Below are 15,456 nucleotides of genomic sequence, written 5' to 3'. Positions count from 1 at the left end.
GTCTGGGGGTGGAGGGGAATGAAACCCATGAACTGATTGTTTCACGGTTGCCCCGGTATGTTCATTTGGCAGCAGAGGAGCCATGGGATGAAATTGGTTCTTTTTCTCTGCTCATTTCCTATTGCCTTACACTGCATAATCCCTAACAATACCAGCATATGCCATCTGGCTTTGTTCTCCTTCTCAGTCAGCATTTTTGGATCCCCCCCAGTTGAAAACCTGCTTTGAATTTAGTCCTTCTTGTTTCCCATAATCACCTACAATGGGCATTACAAATGGGAGCAGGTTGTTGTTGTTCTCAGCTGGAACTTGTGATGAAGCACTCCAGAAACTGGGCTTGCTCCCCACTTTGGAGCTGGTTACGTTGCAGGCAAACAGATTAATCCACTGGGTTCAGAAGAGCAGACTTTGGCTTTTTTATTTATGTATTGGAAGTTGCACCCATGCCAGCTTTTTTGAGTGTAGGCCATCTGATGGAGCTTTCTCAGGAGCCCAAAGCCTCGTGTTTTCTCACTCATTTGTTACTGCATGCGTATTCACAGCTAACGTTGGCCAAACGGCTCAGAGGTGGTAGGGGCAGGCTTCTGACAGTATTTATTGTCACAGCTCACACTTCCTGAGGTCACCAATGTTCTTATGTGCTGCTTACGAAAACTGGACGGGTTGTACAAGGAGTGACTTCTCTGTTGAAGGTGGCCTGCACCAGGGGAAAACAAACTGGATAGTGTTTCTTGGTTGGTTCTTAGTGTTATGTTAAGGAAGGGCCAAGAAAGATTTCTTTTTATTTTTTTTCATATTTTTTGCCTGTGGGTATTTGGTGTCTCTATTTTAGCACATGTAGGAATACTAGCTTCTTTCATGTGTAGGAGTTCATAGCAAAAGGCACGAGGTGACTTTTCACTTACAATGCAGGAACTCTGAATATTTGCAATAATTCAATTTGGGGGGTAGGAAGAGCTGATGGTCACTTTGGAGGGGCTCTGAGCTGCTGACTGTGGTTCTCCCAGTGAGTCCTTTAGTGTTTTTTCTCTCTGCCTCCACTTCTGTTATCTCATGTATTGAGATAATGATGTCAGTGAAGTGGGGACTTGATGCTTTTCAAAGATAAGTCTTTTAAAGCTCCACAGCAAGGAATGGCAGACCAGGATGTGAGCAGGTGGCTGTTAATTAGCTTGGCCACCTCTAACTGCTCTTGCTGTGTCTGTCCTTACTGCAAATTTGTGCTATCTAGAGTTGCAGGACGTTGCAGAGATTTCCTTTCCCTGTCTCTGCCCAGTCCCCTCATCAGGAGAGTCTTTGCAAGAGGTCAGTGATCTGTTGGAAGCTTAAAGTGGATCTGTTGGCACCATTACCAGATTACCAAAGCTCTGCCCCTTCCTTTAGGCACTGATCTGATTTCCCCACTGCCTCACATAACACACAGACTTTGAAGATCCATCAGTGTCTTCTGGAAGGTGGCAGAGCAGACGCAGTGTTATTTCAGGGGTCGATACCGCCCTACACCACTTATTCTGAAGGGTGCCTGAGATTGGAGCCACAAGAGGCCCAGATTTGCATCGGGCACAGCTGGTGCCAGTGGCTGGTCCTTGGGATTGGAGCACCTTCTGATCCCCGGGGAGTGCTGCAGGGAATTTCCTGTGGTCCTGCAGCAGTCACCCATTGGATCACACAGCGTGGTCTGCACGAGTGCTGGTATCCATACCAGGAGTATTCTGCTCTCCCAGTTATAAAGGGAGAGGAGGGAACGAACAGGCCTGTTTTTTGGACTGACCAAGGGCAGAGGAGCAAGGACCTTGGCTTCTTGCAAAGTTGCGAAGGAGGAGTAGAGGCTGCTTCTTGTAGACCATGGCAAGGGAGACATGTTTTTTCAGAACAATATGTAGGAGAAGGGAAGGTAAGTAATGACTAGAAGGAATCCAAATGATTTGAGAAGAATGGGGAAAGGGCTGAGCATGTCTTAGGTTTGATCCAGAAATTTCTTCAGAAGATGCTCCAAGCACTCCTACTGATGTTCTTCCATGGTTGGTTCGCCTTAGCTGGGTTGTGTATTTTCTGGATCCAACAGCAATATTGTTCCTCACTCTTTGTTGGTTGCATTTTGAGCACAGCTCCATCTGTCAGTGCTTGGAGACACTTCTTGAACCCTTCCAGGAAGGAGAAGCAGGGGGCAGGTGCTGGAGCCCTCTCTCCAGGGTGGGATGGGGCTCTGAGCACAGGAGCTGTCGGGACAACGTGGTTACTGTCACTGGTCAGTTGTGTGGTGCTGCTCCATGCAATGCTGCTGTGCTCATGACACTGTGAGCCTGCAGGAGATCCAGTGCTGCTGTAAATGAGGGTGAGCCCTTGTTCTGGGGCAGGACGTGGCTACGGAGAAAACTCCAGAAATAGGGGCAGAGTTAGAAAAGCAATAGAAGGGGGTCTATCCCAAGTATCATCCCCTGCCAGTTTATTTATATTAAGGGAAAGCAGGGAGTGGTTGTGGTTGTGAAAAGCATGAGAAAAGCTGCAGCTCTTTTTCCTAGATGGCTATGATGACCGAGTATTTCTGGTTGATGATTTCCTCGACACAACTGCCAGACAGAAAAGCGCACTGCATGTCAAATCTGGAAACGAGTTGTGTCCCCAGAAGCCTCTTCTCATTTATATCAGTTCAGCTCCTTCTAAGAATTGAAGCCAAAGTTTATGGGATGCTATAAAATGGGCAGTTTCCCACTAAAACCACATGCTGACTTGCACCATCTCTGTTTTGGTTTTCTTTCAAAAATCCTCAGTAACCCCATATACAAACATCCTCAGAAAATCATTACAATATTTATGTGTTATTTGGGAAAAAAATAACAATTTAATGAGTTTGCTTTTATTTCCGCTTTCCCTTTGTTTAATTTGAATGGTGGGAAAGAGCTGCTCGTGGCAAGGTAGGAACCCCGCTGGCTGTTTGGGGTGGCTGGAGCGTTGCTTCTGCGCAATGACAGGTAATGCGGGGGCTTTCTGGGGACAAATTTGCTGCTCCTGTGCCTGCCATGCTGAAACCCTTGTGGCATTCACCAAGCACAGATGAGCACCGCAGTGCAGCTCCTCTCGGCCCCGCAGCAAGGCAGTGCCAGGGGATGTGCAGCCGTGCCAGGGTCCGGTTATCAGCTCTGGGGCCGGAGGTGGCACAGCTCTGCCTCTCCTCCCTCCCCTGACCGCCACGGCCACGCTGATGCTGCTTACAGCATAGACCTGCCTCAGAAACGTAAGGCTTTCTCTGGTGTGATAACTGCTTTCCAAGCCAGTATATTTCTTAATGTTACCAGAAAGTTGCTAATACCATATGGCAAGGCTCTCTGTATTTTTGCAGGACAACAAACAAATTGTTGCTAGATGCCAGACTGCTCTGGCAGAGCTTTATCACTGATTCCTGCCAGCAGTAGCCTTTAGGGGATAGTAATAACTCGGGGTTGTTTACATTACAGCTTTAAAATAGGGGTTTTCTTGAAGCATGTGTGTGTTTAGTCAGGAAAGTTGGCTAAAAAAGCCTCTGACAGCATCAAAGAGTGAAGGCGCTTGTTACGGCCTTTGCATGCAGTCTTGGCCCTTTATAATACCCCTGGCCTTGCAGGAAGAGGAGTGTGTTGGGTTACAAGGGCTCAGGGTTATTCTCTGGGAGCCACGCTTTGTAGGACAGGGGACTTACCTGGCTGGGAGACACCAGGTGGATTCTCCAAAGCCTTATTAGTGTGTTTGGATCCACTTTTTCACCAGTTGACTTTGGTGGACACAAGGTCAAGACTGAGGGTGAGCTTTCTTGAAAAGCCACCTTTGAAACACCAGTGGTGGGAAAACATTTCGTTTCTGTAAAGCCAGGGGTCTGCACGAGCCTGAGAACAAGGACAGTCACGGATGGGCTCAGAGACTGGGGCCATTTGCCTACCTGAGGATGTCCTTCGTGGTGCTGGGTCCTGGGTCTTCCCCGGTCCCTCCCTGTGCCAGAGCTTGTCACAGCTGCCAAGATGGGCTGAGCTGCTCTGGAGGTGTGTGGTGTGGTGGGGGGGCACTCTGCCAGCTGTGATCTTTGTTACTTAGCAGTTTCGTATATCCAGGGGTTAGCGGTTTGGTCCTCTGATCCAGCAGATGAGGTGCTTGCGCTCCCCAGCTTGTATATTTAAAACCGTGCCTAACTGCATCTTGGATTTGGGGCAGGACTCCGAGTTTCATACAGCTTTGATGCTTATCCGGAATTTTTCCCAGAGTCGCACAGTGTTCGGGTTGCTTGAAAAAGGGACTTATAAAACCTAATGATTTCTAGGGCTGAATGCTGAACTGGCAACAAAAACACAAGCAGGAACAGTGGAGTGTCAGGTTTAATAACAGGCGTTTTGCAGATCTCTTTGTGATGTGTTCAATCATAAACTGTTCTGACTTGGCATCTCACTTGCAAACAAAACTTGACATGGCTTTTGCTGGATCTCACTCAGATCTCATTTTGGACTGCGATCTGGTTCTTCATATAGGGTGGAATAGGTTCTTTTTAAAAATGAGTCGTTCCCAAGCTTTTATTCCCCTTTGAGTTTTAGTTTTAGTCATCTAAACAAACACCCCAGCAGAACCTGGAGCCAACCAACCTCGAACCCTCTCGTACTTGGAATATGGACCTGATCTGAAACCAACCTCAAGTGTCCAAAAATCCTGACTCAGAGCCTCCAGGACTGCAAAGGTCTTGAAACCATTGAGAAGACAATGCCAGTTTTCCTCCCATTGAGCGATTAGTCTTCTGCATTTGCCTAAGCAGACTTTTTTTTTCTGCGACCATTGGAGAAAATTTTGATTTTTTTTTTTTGCGTGTTCTGAAAACTTAGAAGCTGAGATTCTCATAAAATTAAAAGCAGAAGTGGAAGCTAAAATCACCCTCCTCTGTTCTCAGCCCCCAGACCATGAAGCTTTTGGTAACACTGCAGCCTTTCACAGCTGTTCCTTTCCTATCGCTGGGTGAACTGAAACATCGCATTCAAACTTTTGTGGATGCTGGAGGTATTTGCATCTGGTTCGCTTGTTGCAGTTTCACATCTCTGCAGTACTGGAGAGGTGTTGGAGGGGTTGCTGAGGAGGGGTTGCTAGACATTGTGACAGGGACGTTGTTGTTATACAGTTTCAAGTTATGCGGACACACGACAATTTTGTTGTGTAACTTCTCTGTGGGTTTAACATGCTAAAAGCTGGCCAGACTTCATTACGCACCTTCCCTAATAGGCTGTGGTGATTTTTACCCTCCATTCTGAAGCTGTAGGTGGCACGGGGATGGAGCATCTCAGCTTGAGGGTTGCTCTGGGTTTGCACACCCAGCGGGCAGGAGCCATGCTGGAACAACTCCTGTCCTTGAGGGCCGCTTGGGGCAGCCTTCAGATGCCGAGCGTCGCCCGGCTTTTCCAGGAATCCCTGCTCTGAATGGCACGACCGTGTAATGGTTCCCAAGAAGCCATTTATGGCTGAGCCCAGTGAAACTACTTTCCAGTGTTTATTACACTGAGGCTGCCTTGGCACAAAAGCAAATAGACGTAGGTGCTCAGTGGTTCCTTCAAAGTGGTCAGGGTTTGTGTGAGTTAACTGGACCTTTGCGGCGTTAATGTTTGCTGTTAGCAATGGGCCTTGTCCTGGGTCTGTGTTTCTGGCAATTTGTTTACAGCAGTGTGTTACATAAAAGTTTCTCTGGAGGTGAAAAAGAAAGGGGAAAATGATGCGGGGAATGAATTCTGTGGAAGGAATTTAGATGTTCTGTGGCGTTGTGGGGTGGTAAGCAGCATGTCTGGGTGACGCAGGGAGAGCAGAGGTCATTTTGAAGCTCCGTGTATTCAGAAGCAGGAGAGCAGTTTTGTGGATGGTGATGAATATTGAACAGCCATGAAGCTTGGAAAGTTTGCGCAGAGGATGGGGATAGCTACGAGTTGCTGGAGGTGTTTGAGCTCACTCAGTGCAGGAGACGTTGAAGAGATGGAATAAACTTGCTTATGTGGAGAAGATGCCTTTATTTCATAAATGGTGAAAAACTGCATCAATTCTTAACAGATTCTGGCCTCGGGGTGTGTTTGTGTATGTATGCTTGGATGCCAAACCTCTGAAGGCTGTTTGAGCTAGAGGGTTGTGGTATTCGTGGCACTGCATGGACAGAGCTTTATGCCACCACATAGGCAGCTTACCAATGTCTTCCATTTGCTGCTCAGTTGTCAGAGATTTCAAAGCAGTGGCTGCTGAGTGTTCATTTTACCTGCATGGTCTGATGGATTTAGCTCACAGGTTTCATAGACTGAGGTTATTAAGCATATTTAAGCATGCACAATGCTGCTGGGCTTGGATTCCGATCTAGCTGCTCTGCCTGGCAGAGAATTCACATTTTTTGGGTTGGGCATCTAGCATCTTAAAATAATAATGTGGGTATTAAGGTGTGTGCTAAGTCCTTCTGTGTTACCTTCACTTGATGCAATCTTCTAAGCACCTCAGGTGGATGCTGATCCTCTTAGGCTAACCAAAGACAGGTTTTGCTTTAACCAAACTGTGACATCTGTTGTGCGCCCTGCGGGACAGGGCTTCCTTGGCTGGCAGTGGGAACATCCAGGATGGGACTGGTGCTCGATACATCATTTCACGGGTCAGGCCAGGTGGTCAAGAGGCCATTGTAGTCATGTTGTAGGCATGTGCCAGCATCTCCCGATAACTGAGGCTTCTCAGTAATGCCACACTACTTTAAGTCAGGTGTTTGCTCAAAAAAAAAGCAAAAGGTAGGTCCCTTTTGACAACCACTTGTCCTTTTCTTTTAAAAATATATTTTTTTCTGGTTTTATGGTAAGGAGTCCCAGTTGTCTGTCTGGTCACCAGAGAGCTGCGTAATAAGTTCACGGATTTCTTGCAATTCCTCTTTATCAAACCTCATGTTTCCCTTTAGAAAACCTTACGTATTTTATATCTTAAGTACTACCAATTCTGTCTCTCAGACTGGAGTTTTGCAAAGTCAGGGTTCGTGTTGCAGACCAGGCTTGCGAGCTTGACATCTAAAGCTTTTTCTTATCCTGTGCAGAAAGCTGTATATCCCCTTCAGGACAAAAAATGCCACCTTCCTGAAAGCTATGTGATAATTTAATTTAATCCTTTCTGTGTTCAAGGAGCAAGTGTCACCATAAAGCTGCTAACATCCTGTCCTCTGTGTTTCTTGGTGATTGCAGCTGTGTGTCACATTGGAGTATTTCAGTTCCCTAGGGTTAAACATTAATTAAAATTATTGAGAGGGGGTGATCATCCCTGGTGAGCCCTGGTCATGCCTCACCCTGTTTGGGTGGAGAGGGTGTGCTGCATGCGCCTTGTGCAGACACTTGTATCAAATTGCATTTAATTGCTTTCCTTAGATCATCTTGTGTCCCACATGCAATTTTTTTGGTCTTGAGAGCCTTTAAGATGGGGGTGATATTTCTTCTAAATGTTACTTTGCAAATACGCTGATGTATTTAACAAGGAACAAAGCAGTGTGGTCTTGTCTTTCCTAAGGGGATGCAGTTGAGATGTGCAGTCAGGTGGATCCAGCTGCTCAAGGACTGTTTCTGCTCAACTCTCAAGTGGTTTTTCGATGTGAAGTGAGCACAGAGTCTAATTCTTTAGTGGAGAATAAAAAGCTATGCTCCAACAGCAGCAAAAAACAGTCCATTTGATGTGGCCATGACAATACCATTGTTAAGTCAATGAAAAGAATATCTTGCTTAAGTATGTTTTTGTCCCTGACGTGTTCTTATGCTGTCTTTTGGGTGCTTAAAGAAAGGTATTAGGTTTTCCTAAAGGAGGACAAGTCTTAAAAGCCTTTCATGCGTTGTTTGCAGTTACAGTTTTTTACATTTGTTGTTTACAGTTTGTCATTCACAGGCTGGAGCAAGTCTCAATGGTTTATGGATAGCACTTGATTTGAATGTGGGTTTTTCTTTTTTCTTAGCAATGTAACTTGGTGTGAACAGAACCAATGCCATCCTGCAGATAATCAATGGCCTTTCTTGGTCCCATATTCCACTGATTTAACTTGCCCCAGGGAAACTGGTGTCACTACCAGAATGTCAGCTGACTGGAATTGTGCCTGTTTGAAATGGTAACTTAGAAAGTCAGTACATATGTTTGTTTAATGTGTGTAAATGTAGGATATAGCAGGCCTGCTATGAGGTCAGCAGCTGTTCTGGTCTGGTTTTCTTGCTCTAGTTATTGTCTAGACCTGATGTTTTAATCAAAAGTATTTAAGTTTTCCTGTGGTGGCACAGGTCACCATATAATGAATGGTGGCCTGTGCTGCTTTTACATACCTTGTACAGAAAGTTCAGGACTAGCCTGTGGGTCTCAGTGGAGGCTGCTCTAAAATGAAGCCCAGCAAAGCCCAGCATTGCATATAGCCAAACAGGTGGTGCTTTGTATGGATGGGTAGCAATACCTTCCCAGGTCCTCCTTCAGTTAGCACCTAGGAGCATAAATTCAGCTGGATCAGGTAGGTGCAGGGAATGGTAGATGTCACAGATCTGCTCAGAAGTCACGTCTGAAACCTGCCTGTGGTTTCACATCTCCTGAAGCCTAGCTTCCTATTGCAGGAGACCCAAAGTACTCACTTAAATTACATCCTCCTAAGTTTTCATAAAATTCATTTAAAGAGTGATTGACATTTTTCGTCATTAATAGTAAGTACACACAGTTCTCTGAGATGCAGTTAGGAATTTCTATTAACCAAATGTGCATCTTTCCAGATGAAGCCATCCTAATTTGCTCCAATTATGGATATGTGCCTCCCTGCCATGCTGTTAGCAATAAATTTGCCTGTGACAGAAGCAGCAGGTTAGGAGGCATGTCCTGACACAGCCACAGCCTTGCTGGGTTCACCCCTACAAGTACTTATTTCATCTCCATATCCTTCTGTTTCTCCTGTGACAAAATGCTCTTCAAGGGTAGTACGAGGGTTGCTCAGCAGATACCAGTTAGAAAAATGGAGTTTTTGAGTGAAATGTAGAAGGAAAGAAAAACTTTTAAACCTTCTCCTCCTTCCTTGGTTCTTGTATTTTGTGCTGTGTCTGGCAGCTGGGCAGGACAGGGCTCTGCAAAGCCTGCAGGTCCCATCCCTCACAAGCAAGACGGTGCCCATATTTGCGTTTATTTGCCCATATTTGCTTTCGGGAGTGCCCGCAGTGTATGGGCAGGTATGGGCAAAACTAGTTTGAACCTGGGCCTACGAATGCAGATGCACCTTCTTTGGAGAATTGCCTCTGCGGAGATTTTTGCATTACTTCCCCTGCTTTATGCATGCACTTAGATGTCCAGCGTACGTAATTAACCTCTCCGGTGCTCTGGCAGACACTTTTATTGAACTGCCCATCATGACTCCTAAGTATTTTCCTCAGAGGATTGTGCAGGTTCAGAGGCCAGAGAGCTCGAGGAAACGCGCATGGAGCTGAGTAACTCTTGGCAGTTATAGATGCAGCTTCCCTGATTTACAGCCCGGTCTAGGAGCAAGAATGCATTTGGGTCAAGAGGTGTCTCTGTGGTCAGGAGTCCTTGCCATAAATCCTGGATGCTGCGCATCAGGATGCTTTTGACAGATCTGTCCCGATAATGCCTATAAAGTGCACGAGTGTGGCTGTGCCCAGTTTACCGGCAGCTGGAGCACTGGGATCTGCCGTGCTGCAGGGGGGAATTTCTCCTACAGCATTGCCGGAGTTGTGGCTGCCAGCTGCTGCGCCCGCCTCGTTTGTCACGCTTTCTGACCTGCGTTTAAAAGGTGTACGTGTGAACTGGGAGAGGTGGGAGTGCTAAAAGCTGCTACATTAACATAGCTCCTGCCTTACCTTCCTCCTCTCGGGATTTTCCGAGCCATGTGGGGTGAGTCTGGAGGCTCTGTGCGCTGCCCATCTGTTTGACTTTGAGCTGAGCTGGTGCAAAAACACTGAAGTAATATGCTTGCTGAAAATCACACGCCACTATGTACTTGCTGTGTAAACTGCTCTGGGATTTTATAGGGGGGTATCAGTGATGCTGGGTGCGCTGGCCTTCGGTCCTCAGCCGAGGATGGTTCAGGAGAGGCTCTGTGAGACTCCCGAGCCGGACATTTCCTGAAAACGTAAGACTTCCATGCTGTCACTGCTCTGAAATTTAGAAAACAAAGGGCAGGATTTCTTCTGTATAATGCGGCGCGCGAATATAACAGTGCCAGCATTAGAAGGAAATTCTCTTCAAGCCTTTGAAATAATTGTTGTGCTCCGTGGGGGGACCTCTCACCTGGGGTGGTGTGAGAACCTAGCGCCGTGGGGTAGCGCTGCTTGGGAAACGTCTGTCTGTCTGTCTGTCTGCAGAGGGGGAGGGAGGGATGCAGAAAAGGTCCATTTTCAGGGATTTTCCTTGAAAAAAGAAGGTAGGCAAGTATCCCACTTGGAAACCTTTTGCCTGAGCAGCAGCTTTCCCTCCTCCTGGGTCCTGGCTCTGCATGGGGGGCTCGTGTCTCCAGGATTTCACTTAGAGCCTGGAGGGGCTGAACTTGCAGGAAGGTGATAATTAGGGGAGTCATCCCTGTCTCTCTTGAAACATTGAGTGTCACAGTGTCCTGTGCCAAGCCTGCATTCCTGGGTCCTAACAGGCACGTTTCATACGGCTGTTTGTTTGTCATTATTTGCAGCCCATCACCAGTGCTTTCAGTCACCCCAGCCTTACTCCATGAGCTCCTAATTTCGGCGTGGTTTGGTGGGGTGGGGAGGGAGGTGTTTTAACATAAGCTGAGCTAACAACAGCTTAACACAGCATTACTCACAGGGCTTAATTTGCACCCTGATCTCTGCGAACAGAGAAACCTTTCAGTTTTTGGAGGCATCTCTCACTGCTCCGTGTCGTTATCCGAGCCGTTTGTGCAAGCTTATTGTTGCCGTAAAAGCCAAGGAAGTTTGGATTTGCCGGTGCCCACTGAGCCAGATTTGTGAAGCATAAATGAGAAAACCTGCCCTGGCCTCCCTTTCCCATAAAAAGCTGCTCAGGTGGCTTAGTGTTGCGGGCTAATAGGGAGGAGGAGGAGGCGGCTGCTGCACCTGCTAATGCTTTGGCTCAGGCTGGTGGCACAGAGGCTCCCGCGAATTCCCCCTGAGCAGCAAGCTGTTAGTGGCAGTAATGCCTCGCTCAGAGCCGCGCTCCTGCTACAACAACAAAGAGCCCTTTGATCCTTTCCATTTGGAGAACTTAAAACAAGAAAGCAAAACTACAATAAGACCAAGTTGGGTCATAAAAAAGGAGAGCGGGAGAGAAGGAGCACCACAGCGCTCTGGAGTGTAATTGTAGAAGCAGCAAATGCTTTGGCACTTAATTCTGCTTTAGTGTCAGTTCAACATGTTTCACGTTTAATACTGGGGAGGCCGTCGCCAAATGCTCTGCACAAACAATCCAGTGCTCCTCGTTGGTAAGTTCGTGGCACTCAGAGAGACCCTGGCTCACATGCAGCTCCCTTAACTCCACGGCCTTCCGCTGCATGCGGGATGAAGCTGGCCAGGGGTGTATAAACAGTTCCACGGCAGAGAGATCCCTTTCTGGACTTGGAGCGGCTGCCGCTGCCCAAGCCCTGCTTGATAAAGAGATTGCAACAGCTCCAGCTCACTGCCATGCCGCTGGGAGCATCCAGAGCTGGTGCCCGGCTGTGAATTCCTGGAGATGCCCCGCTGAAGCCACGGCTGCACGCTGCCCGCCTCACTGGGTCTGTCCGTGTTTCACCCTCACAGCTGTGCTCTCTGTCACCCCTTTGCAGGCCTGCCTAGTACTTGAGAGTTTTCTGTGGAGGGTGGATTTTAGGTCAGGCATTTTGTAAGAAGTTTATTTCAAGTCCGGCTAACAGCTCCCAATCCTTCTCACAGGTATTAGGAGTGTGTTTAAAAAAGAAAAATTTGTTTCTCTGGAAAGAGCTGAGGTATCAGGAGCTGAGCATCGGTGTTGGTGCAAGACCGAGGCTCAGTCCCGCAGCCCTTTCTGCGAGGCAGCTGTGGGCTGTGTCACAGCCACTGGTCCTGAGGGAGCTGGGGCACAGCACCCGCGTGGGGCTGGCGGTCCTGCTGGGTAGGGATGCTTCCTGCGGGGAAGGGATTCTGTACACACACTGCTTTCAGTAAAAAAGGGGGAGAATGGCCTAAGCCATTATGCTGTATTGAGCTTTTCTCTTTAAAACTTCATTTATTCACATAACTGCCTGCAGTTCCAGGCAGGCAGGTGCCAGCAGGCTGCAGAGGCAAAAGGGACTGAGCGCTGCGGGCTGAGCTAGCCTTGCTCCTCCTGGCTACCCCAGCACCCGCTGGTGGTGGCTGGGAAGGTGTTTCAGTGTTAGTGGATGTGCTGCATCGTGGAGGCGATGCTTTTACGTGTGCCACCAAAAGCCAGCACCCCCAGTATGTGCTGGGCTAGCTTGGGGAACAGCCTGAATCCGCTTTCCTTGGCTGGTGCTGTCAGCAGTGCGAAGGTGCCACTACAAGAAATAGATCTATAAATGCTGTGCTGGGGAGGGTGTGTGTGTGTGTGTGTGTGTTTGGCAAAAGCACGTGCTGCTCCAGGAGCAGTGTAGTGCAGGGTGTCCGATCCACAGGGTCATGCTGGTGCCAGGCAGAGGCTCCAGCGTGTGCTGGGCACTGGGGTGCTGCACATGGACCCTGTCCTGCACCTGTGGAGAGTAAAAGACAGGAGCAGCCTCAGTGCTGCTGAGGTCTGTGTCCTCCTGGGGCAGGGTCTCAGCTGGGAGCTCTGCAGGTGGATTCCTCTCCCTGCGTTTTGTCTGTCTGCGTCCCTCATGCCAGCCCTGCTCCGAGGGGCTGCCAGGGCACTGGGGCTGGGTGCAGGTCCTCCCCCGCCACTCAGCAGCCCCTGCCCAGCTCCGAGGCTCTCAAGAAGTCCTGTTTATTTTAAAGAATCAGTTCAAAAGATAAAACTCTGTGTTTTGAAGGGTGAGTGCTCTGCAAGGTGCATCCTGACAGCAAAGTATGTATGAAATGCAGCTTGGCAGCATCTCCCTGCTGACGTCGCAGGAGAGGTTGCAGCCCCATATTGGTGGCAAACAACTGCATTGAGAGCTCTCAGAGAAGGGCAGGCTGTCTTGGCCTGAAAGCCACTCACACGTGGTGAGAGCCATCTCCCTTTTCTCTTCCATTCTTCTCTCCCATGGAGGAGAGAAGGACTGAGGCAGCAGTCTCCATGAGCGTTGGGCTACTGTTTTAACAGGGACCTGATTAAATGATTGGCATCCGATAAAAACAAGGTGAGAGAAAATATTGAAAACCCTTATAAATTGTTATTTTGCCCTAATAGATTATTGTGGGTCCAGCTCTCCATGGTGTAGGTAACGTGTGTGAGTGATTTATGTTCTATTGGGGATTATAACAGATGCTGTAAAATCATCTTGTAAGTATTTGAAAATCATTTGTCTGTCTCTGACATGTTTTAGCACGTACAGGAATGCTCTGTTTGGGGAAGAGCAAGGTCCTTATCCTGATTTATCTTGAAGTACTTGTAAATGTTGCTGTAATTTCATGTTATCAAATCATTTAGCTCTTCCTCTTCCAGAACGAAGTTATTTTATCTCGTGTACCTTGTTTACTTCAAATTAGCCCTGAGGTTGGCCTGAAGTTGCACCTTGTTATTCCTACACCTCCTGTCTCCGTCTTAGCCTCTGTCGGCAAATTTGAAGGTATAAGTAAATACTTCTCTGTTATGAATAGAATAACTTCCCCCTCCTACACACACGTTTTCTTTTAATTCCAGTCTTCGTTTTCCATGAGAAACTGACATTGCAGTGCAAGCGGAAACCTCCCAAATTGCATGAAAACGCCTCAATTCTCCTAGCAACAAGGTCAGGGCTCAAAGCCAGGACCTTTCTGCAAGCACGAGGGAAACAGCCGTTCCAATTACCTGCTGCCCCTGCAGTACAAATTTGGTCGGTTCATCAGCACCTGGTTTTGGGTGGATTTGAAAGCCAGCCATGGTATTGTTTAAAAGTTCTCCATTCATTGGTGAAAGGTTTCTAGTGGGCTGAGCCCTGAGAAACCTGGGGCTGGTTTTATGGCCTCACATTGAAACCTGGTGGAACCCTGTGGTGTCAACTGATTTCCCCCTTCCCCACTCATGTGGCTTTGATCAAACCCAGGGCTCAGAGAATGACCCCCCCAGGAACTGAAACCACAGTGCTTCGCCCAGTTCTGCCATTCATTAAAGCATTTGCAACCTTCAGATTGCAGATGATGAAATTAGGACCTTTGTGCCTGGCCCAGGATGGAGTTTGCTGTTGTATGGCAGAGTTGGCTCTGTCCCCGTAGGCGTGCAGACCCCGGGTTAGCTGTTTGATGCCAGAGGAAGTCATCCAGCACCATTTTTCAAACCTTCTGCCTGTTACCATCCTGTTCTGTTGTTGCAGAACTTGCCGTGATCTCTCCTGCCCTCTTAATGAGATCTACATGTGGTAATGAACCCCCTCAGACAGGATGGTGCACGAATGGTTCTGGGTTAACACCACACGTTGCTGCTCATACTGTTGATGCTTCTCTCCCGCCCCTGCACACCGGCTCCCCCAGACTGCACCAAGCTGTTGTGGGTGTGCAGGGCTTTTAGGAAGGCTTTCAGGATGCAGCAGCAGCCTGGCCCCACGGAGCTGGCTGTGGGGAAGGGGCTCGTTCCCCCAGCATCGTGCCCACAGCAGCCCTGTGAGGAGGGGCCAGGCACTATTGCTTCTCTGTTCCCCCAGGGACAGAAAGGTCTGACACCGGGGTGTTTGTGTGGAGAGGGATGAGTTTAATCGTAAGCATGGGCCTGCAGTACCCAAAGCCCCTTACTTGACTTCAGTGGGGGGTTGGCTCGGACTGCTGCCGTGCTGGGAATCTTTCCTTTGGCTTCGCTAAGCATTAGATTAAATCTTGTAGGATGTTCTGTACTGTGTTTGTCACTGTCCAGAGTCTGTAAAACACACAGGGCTGGTACAATATCCAGGGCTGAAGTAAGCCTATATCTACATAATATCTTCTGATGCCTAAAACAAAGTGCTGGTGCAGGAGGCACTCAGTGTGTGATGTGGTCTAGGTGCACACCAGTAAATCAGCAGTTAAAGGACAAAACGTCTTTTGGCAGAGGACTGTAGGTGAGAAGAATTTCCACTGTGCATAACAACTTAAATGTGCTGTTGGGCAATGCTGGAATCCCCTCCAGTGCTGCGAGTGCTGTGCAGATTGGAGTCCCGAATCCAACCTGAGACTGATATGTTGTCACACTCCAAATCTAGTTCTGGGACTGGCAGAAAGCCTCCAAGCTGAAGTGAACCCGTCTTGCCAAAATCTCAAACCAGTGAGCGGTTTGAGGTCTGGGTGCTGTCCCATCACAGGCCCGTGGCAGTGATGGGGAGGTGTGTTTGCATTAGGCTGTGTCTGAACAGTCCTGGCACTGCGGGCGTTTTGCTCCCAGGTGGCCAGGGAA

General features: G+C 48.1%; 1 protein-coding gene across 2 annotated transcripts in view; it reads left to right on the top strand.

Moving 5' to 3' along the window:
• Positions 1-15,456, top strand: part of FGF18 (fibroblast growth factor 18) — a 70,970-nt gene that overhangs the window by 53,600 nt on the left and 1,914 nt on the right. The window lies entirely within an intron of this gene.

Source organism: Anser cygnoides, chromosome 14, assembly GCF_040182565.1.
Source record: "Anser cygnoides isolate HZ-2024a breed goose chromosome 14, Taihu_goose_T2T_genome, whole genome shotgun sequence".
Taxonomy (NCBI): Eukaryota; Metazoa; Chordata; class Aves; order Anseriformes; family Anatidae; genus Anser; species Anser cygnoides.
The sequence above is the reverse complement of the archived record's forward strand: the minus strand, read 5'-3'. Positions and strand labels throughout refer to the sequence as shown.